The sequence below is a fragment of the Taeniopygia guttata genome, chromosome 3 (assembly GCF_048771995.1).
Source record: "Taeniopygia guttata chromosome 3, bTaeGut7.mat, whole genome shotgun sequence".
Taxonomy (NCBI): Eukaryota; Metazoa; Chordata; class Aves; order Passeriformes; family Estrildidae; genus Taeniopygia; species Taeniopygia guttata.
Window position 1 is genome coordinate 12,342,772 of NC_133027.1, and position 4,944 is coordinate 12,347,715.

A 4,944-nucleotide genomic window follows, 5' to 3' on the forward strand; every position below is an offset into this window, starting at 1 on the left:
TAGGCCCAAGATGGGAGTTGGAGGTATAAGACCCCAATTTATCTATTAAACTGACTAATGAAGCTCCAAGCAGTAGTAGAAATTGTCTCAAAGCACACCTCAGATGCCCTCGAGTTACTATCTAAACAACACTCCCAAATAAGAGCCTTTGTATATCAAAACAAGATGGCCCTAGACTGTTTACTAGCCAAAGAAGAGAGAGTTTGTGAGAAATTTAATAAAACAAAATGTTGTCTAGAGATCGATAATTATTGAAAAACCTAGTGAACGAAATTAAACAAGTAGCACATGTCCCAGTACAAAAATAGAACTCTATACTCCAATCATCCTAGTGGGTCCATTTGTTTAATAGAGCTTAGTAAAAAAAAATATATATTATTTATATTGTGTTCAATAGCTAGAATCCTATTCCTGCCCGGCTTAATACCCTGCTTTATTAAGTTAATATACTCAGTAGTGCAGGGTATGCAGGTAGCTGCCATGCCCACAGACCCAGAATGTACTACAGGGAAATTAAATCAAGTGTCTAAAATCACAAAATTAGAAGAAGAAAATCCACACAGTAGAACAACAGATCCTTTAGCCAGATTCAAAGAGCAAATAAAGGGAGAAGGGGACGTTTACAAGCTTTACCATGAAATTCCAAAAGAAGAGTAGAGTAATGAGACCAAAGAGAACTAAGAGTTTTTAAGGACTAAACTAGTTAAATTATAAGACAGTTTCACAAGATCAAAAGAAAATCCACTAAATACAAAGCTTTTTAGAAAAGCACGAATTAATGTATTAATTTAAAAGGGGAAGGATTGTTATATGTAATATGAGTAATTTGTGCCTATAAAGTAAAATATAGATGTAATGTTTAGTATTACTAAGAAATATTTGTATAAAACATGTGAGTCTGAGCCAAGAGATTACCTCACATATGTTGAGACCACCCCTGACAAAAAGGAGGAAAACTTAATTTACAAACAAATACGGATAGCTTACCCAGAGATAAATTGTTTCTCAAAGTGATCCTAGTAACTCCCAAGCAATGATCCTCTCAATAACTACCCAAGATTGAGATTGCTAGAGTCACCAGAGAAATGCATCTCAATGCCAAGTTCCAGTAACTCAGTCAGGGGTGTACATCACTCTCCAGACACCATTTTGTTCTCACCAACTGTCATGGTTTGACACGGGAAGAGAATTTTTTTTTTAGAAGGAAGAGGTTCACCAGTCAGGGGTCAGGTTTAGATACTGACACTTGGGGTGACCAATTGAAGGTGGACACGCCTCTGAGAACACAGAGGGGTTAAAAGCGGAATTCCCAGGAGGACTCGTTCTTTCTTTGGTTCCGGTCACCGCATGGTACGGACCTCTCCCCTGCCCAGCCCGGGCTGGGTGGGGGAGGGGAGCCATGCGGCCTGTGGAGGTAGGCCCAAGGGTGAAGGGGCTGCAACCAGACCTGGCCCCCTGCAGATGGAAGGGTGGAGAAATCTGGGATGTCTCCGCTCCCCCCAGAGTCTCTCTATCTCCCAGGAGAGAAAAAGAGACAGAGACTCGGTGGTTTTATCAGCAGTTCGCCGCAGGGAAGGAGAAGAGCGGGGGGGCCGCAAGGTGCCCAGCCGGGCTGTGGGAGCTGGAGCCTGGGCAGCGAGCCATCCTTGGGAGTTGGGACTTTTAACCCTTCCTGAGAAATGAAGGCTTTATGAAATATTACTCCTCCTGAATTTGAAGAAAAGAGAGACAGCTTGAAACCTCAGATGTTTAGAGAAGAAGGTTGGGGGCAGATGATAGAGTGGCTTTTTGGCTGGACTCTGCTTGTTTACCATAGACTGAACCACTCTTTCTTTTCAAGAGGGACTGCATTTTAGGGGGATGCATTGGTGGGCCAAGAGACCTTCTGCAGCAACTACCAGTTTTGGAGTGGACAGAGAGAGAGCTGAGGAGGGTGTGAGGATGCCCTCCATCTTCAGGAAGAAGAGAAGGCGATCTCTGTCTTTTGGACCCTCGGCCCCAGGGGAAAATGGGGGGGACTCTAGTCCCGAATTGTGATACTGGACTGTTGTTCCTGGTGGTCCTTGGCAAAGCATCCTTAAAGGGGCCCTATAAGCAGTCTCTGTCCATGCACGGTGGTGAGAGCACTGTGACATGGAGAGGAGAATGTCACACTGGCCCGGTGTGTCTGGGCGGTGCCACGTGTGACATTGGAAACACAAAAGGTGGCAGTTGTGTTTCCTGGGGGTCTATGGTTGCAAGGGGGACTCCTCTCTTCCCCGATGGACTCAGTATAGATTATATTGAAGGGTGAAAACTTGATTAAGGATCCAAATGGGTCTCGCTGGGGTTTAGTGGAGTTGGGTGGAGGGAGGAGAAATGTTTTGGAAGGTTTTCATTTCGAATTTTGTGTGTTTTTTTCCTTTCCTTTCTTTTCCTTTTATAGTAGTAGTAGTAGTAGTGTAATAAAGCTTTTTCTTTTGTTATTAAGTTTGGCCTGCTTTGCTCTGTTCTTGATCACATTTCACAGCATTTGATTGGTAAGTTGTATTTTCATGGGGCGCTGGCATTGTGCCAGCGTCAAACCATGACACCAACACAGAGAAAAGAAATTCTATAAATATGTAAGACTCTAAATAGGAAAAAAAGCCTGATCACTAAAACTCTGCCTCAAGCAAAATAAACTGTATAAAAAGCGCTTAAGAGAGACAGTCTTGTGTGAAACATAAAGGACCCTATGCTGTAGCAGTAAGACCTGTGTCTCATCCAGTGCTGATCCCGGGCTCAGCACTGTCCTTTTTATTGTAGCTAGCTCAGACTGAATTTGATCACTAAATAAAACCTGGTTTTATTACTTTTAATTTAGCTAGATCAATTTTTACTTATAACAGTTCTTTAACTGAAGTTCTGCCACTTGTCATCATTTTAAAAGTAAAAAGTCGTCTTATTAAATCACTAACAAAATTACTAACTTTTAACAAGGGGAGAAGGGTGTATTACTTGCGCTGTTATTTGTGTCTAAAATTTTTGTGCACTAGATATTAATAAAAGTTTGTTTTTAAAGTATAAATACAAAAATCCTCCCCCAGCCAAGCTGATGGCCCTGATCAAGCCATGAACCTGGCTGGTAAAGAAAAATACATTAGGAAACCTAGATGCTCCATTGAGATAAATGAAAAAAGCCTCATGAAACGCGGAGAAAAATCAAAACCCCATAATTCCAATAAAGATTTGTAGGGAATGGTATGTTTATTCACAGCGCTGTGGACGCATGTCGGGACACATTGCCCTTCAATGGACATGCGCACCCCTGAGAACTCCCGATCCTTTTTTATTACCCTAATTTCCATATGCATAGAATTTCACAATAGGTTCATGCATATTCATTATGCTGATTTTGCGTTACACTTAGCTCTAGTTACACTTGTACTCAGTTTTTGTCAGAAAGTACAGAAAGAACACCTGGGTCATTCTGCCCTGTCTGTTACAAGGACTGAGGAGTCTTTCTTATCTCTTCCTTAGCTGGGACAACTTTGCTAGTGCTGTAGTTATTAGACTAAACAACATATTTCACGTATGCTAGCAAGCTCAAAGTGGTACATTTCACCTAAATCCAAATGGATTTTTACTTTGTTAAATTTTCACTCTCACTCATCCGGAAGAATTTTTTTTTTCAAGTCCTCATAGTGAAAAAGAGATCCACTCAGTGCTCAAAAACTATGTTTGTCCTTATTTTTCTTATTATACAAAGAAGAAGGGGGTAAAAGGGGTTGGGCTGAGGGTACACCCCCCTCTTTGAGTCTTAAGTAAATAATATAACGGTATAATAACCCTATGATATTCAGCTGCCTAAAATACCCTTCAGTGGACAGTGGAAAGCATAGACAAACATCCTGAAGTCTACCTACTTCATGGACAGTTTATATAAGAACTTGATTTATTTACAAACTATTTCTCATGCTTACAAACTTTTTCTTGCTTACAAATTGTTTTTTCTGTTTACAGATTGTTTTCTGGGTGTTGGGTTTTTCTTCAAGGCATAAATGGGTTACAGGCTGTTTTTAATAGTTAGACTTTTCTATAAGGGTTAAATCAGTTAAAGTTTGAATGGTTTTTGTTTTTTAAAGATAAGTTCTAACATATAAGCATTGTGCCTGTGGCCTGAGTTCCCTCATAAAAGATCCTGAACATGAATACTGCAGTTTCCATGGACATTTGGCCCATGCTGTCTTCTGTTTTCCTGTTTGCAAAGGGCCCTTATAGATGGAAGACAGAGAACAAATTACAAATTTTATTAAACCAGGAAGGGTGAGATGTTACCAAATATCATAGATGAGCTTGCTACCAAGCCCCAGGATTGACTGACCGGGGCTTCTCCCACTCAGATCTCTTATGAAGCTGCAGGCAATTCACTGCCCCGAGGAGAGAAAGGCCAAGGGCAGCCGAGGGCCGGTGGCCTGGCTCAGCATTCCCACTCTTGTGCCGGCTGCCCTGCGACTCCTGGCAAAGGTCAGCAGTGTGTGCAGCACTCTGGGCACCGGGGCAGGGAGCCGGGCTGCTCGGCAGGCTGGAGCACAGGGCAGCGTCCTTCAGGCACGGCGCTTGTGCCAGGGGACCATGGGCCAGCGGGAGGCAGGGACAGCTTGTCAGCTCACGGCTGCAGGAGCCAGTGCCTCACACAGCTCTGCGAGGCAGCGCCTGCACTTCTGCACTGAGCCACAGCAAAGCTGTGACCTGCAGAGTGCTTTGCAGAAATATTCAGGGCCAGCAGGCCAGCCTGCTTTGTGCTCTCTGGCACGCAGCAAGAGCTGTGCCATGCCGCAGCTTGGAGCTGCTGGGAGAGAGGGAATCGGGGATGCGCCTGAGGGTTTTGCTTGAGTTGTGAACTGATTTGGAAGAGAGCAGAAATATTTCAGTAGGCAATCTGTGTTTTCTTCCTTAATTTCTCAAAGAAAGTCACAATGT

The 4,944-nt window shown here is 43.0% G+C and overlaps 1 long non-coding RNA gene across 1 annotated transcript; it reads left to right on the forward strand.

The window, feature by feature from the left end:
- Nucleotides 1-1,336: 1,336 nt before the first annotated feature.
- Nucleotides 1,337-2,469, forward strand: LOC140683559 (uncharacterized). Its single transcript, XR_012054731.1, has 2 exons — nt 1,337-1,414; nt 1,559-2,469. It is a non-coding gene; the product is annotated as an uncharacterized lncRNA (long non-coding RNA).
- Nucleotides 2,470-4,944: the final 2,475 nt, after the last annotated feature.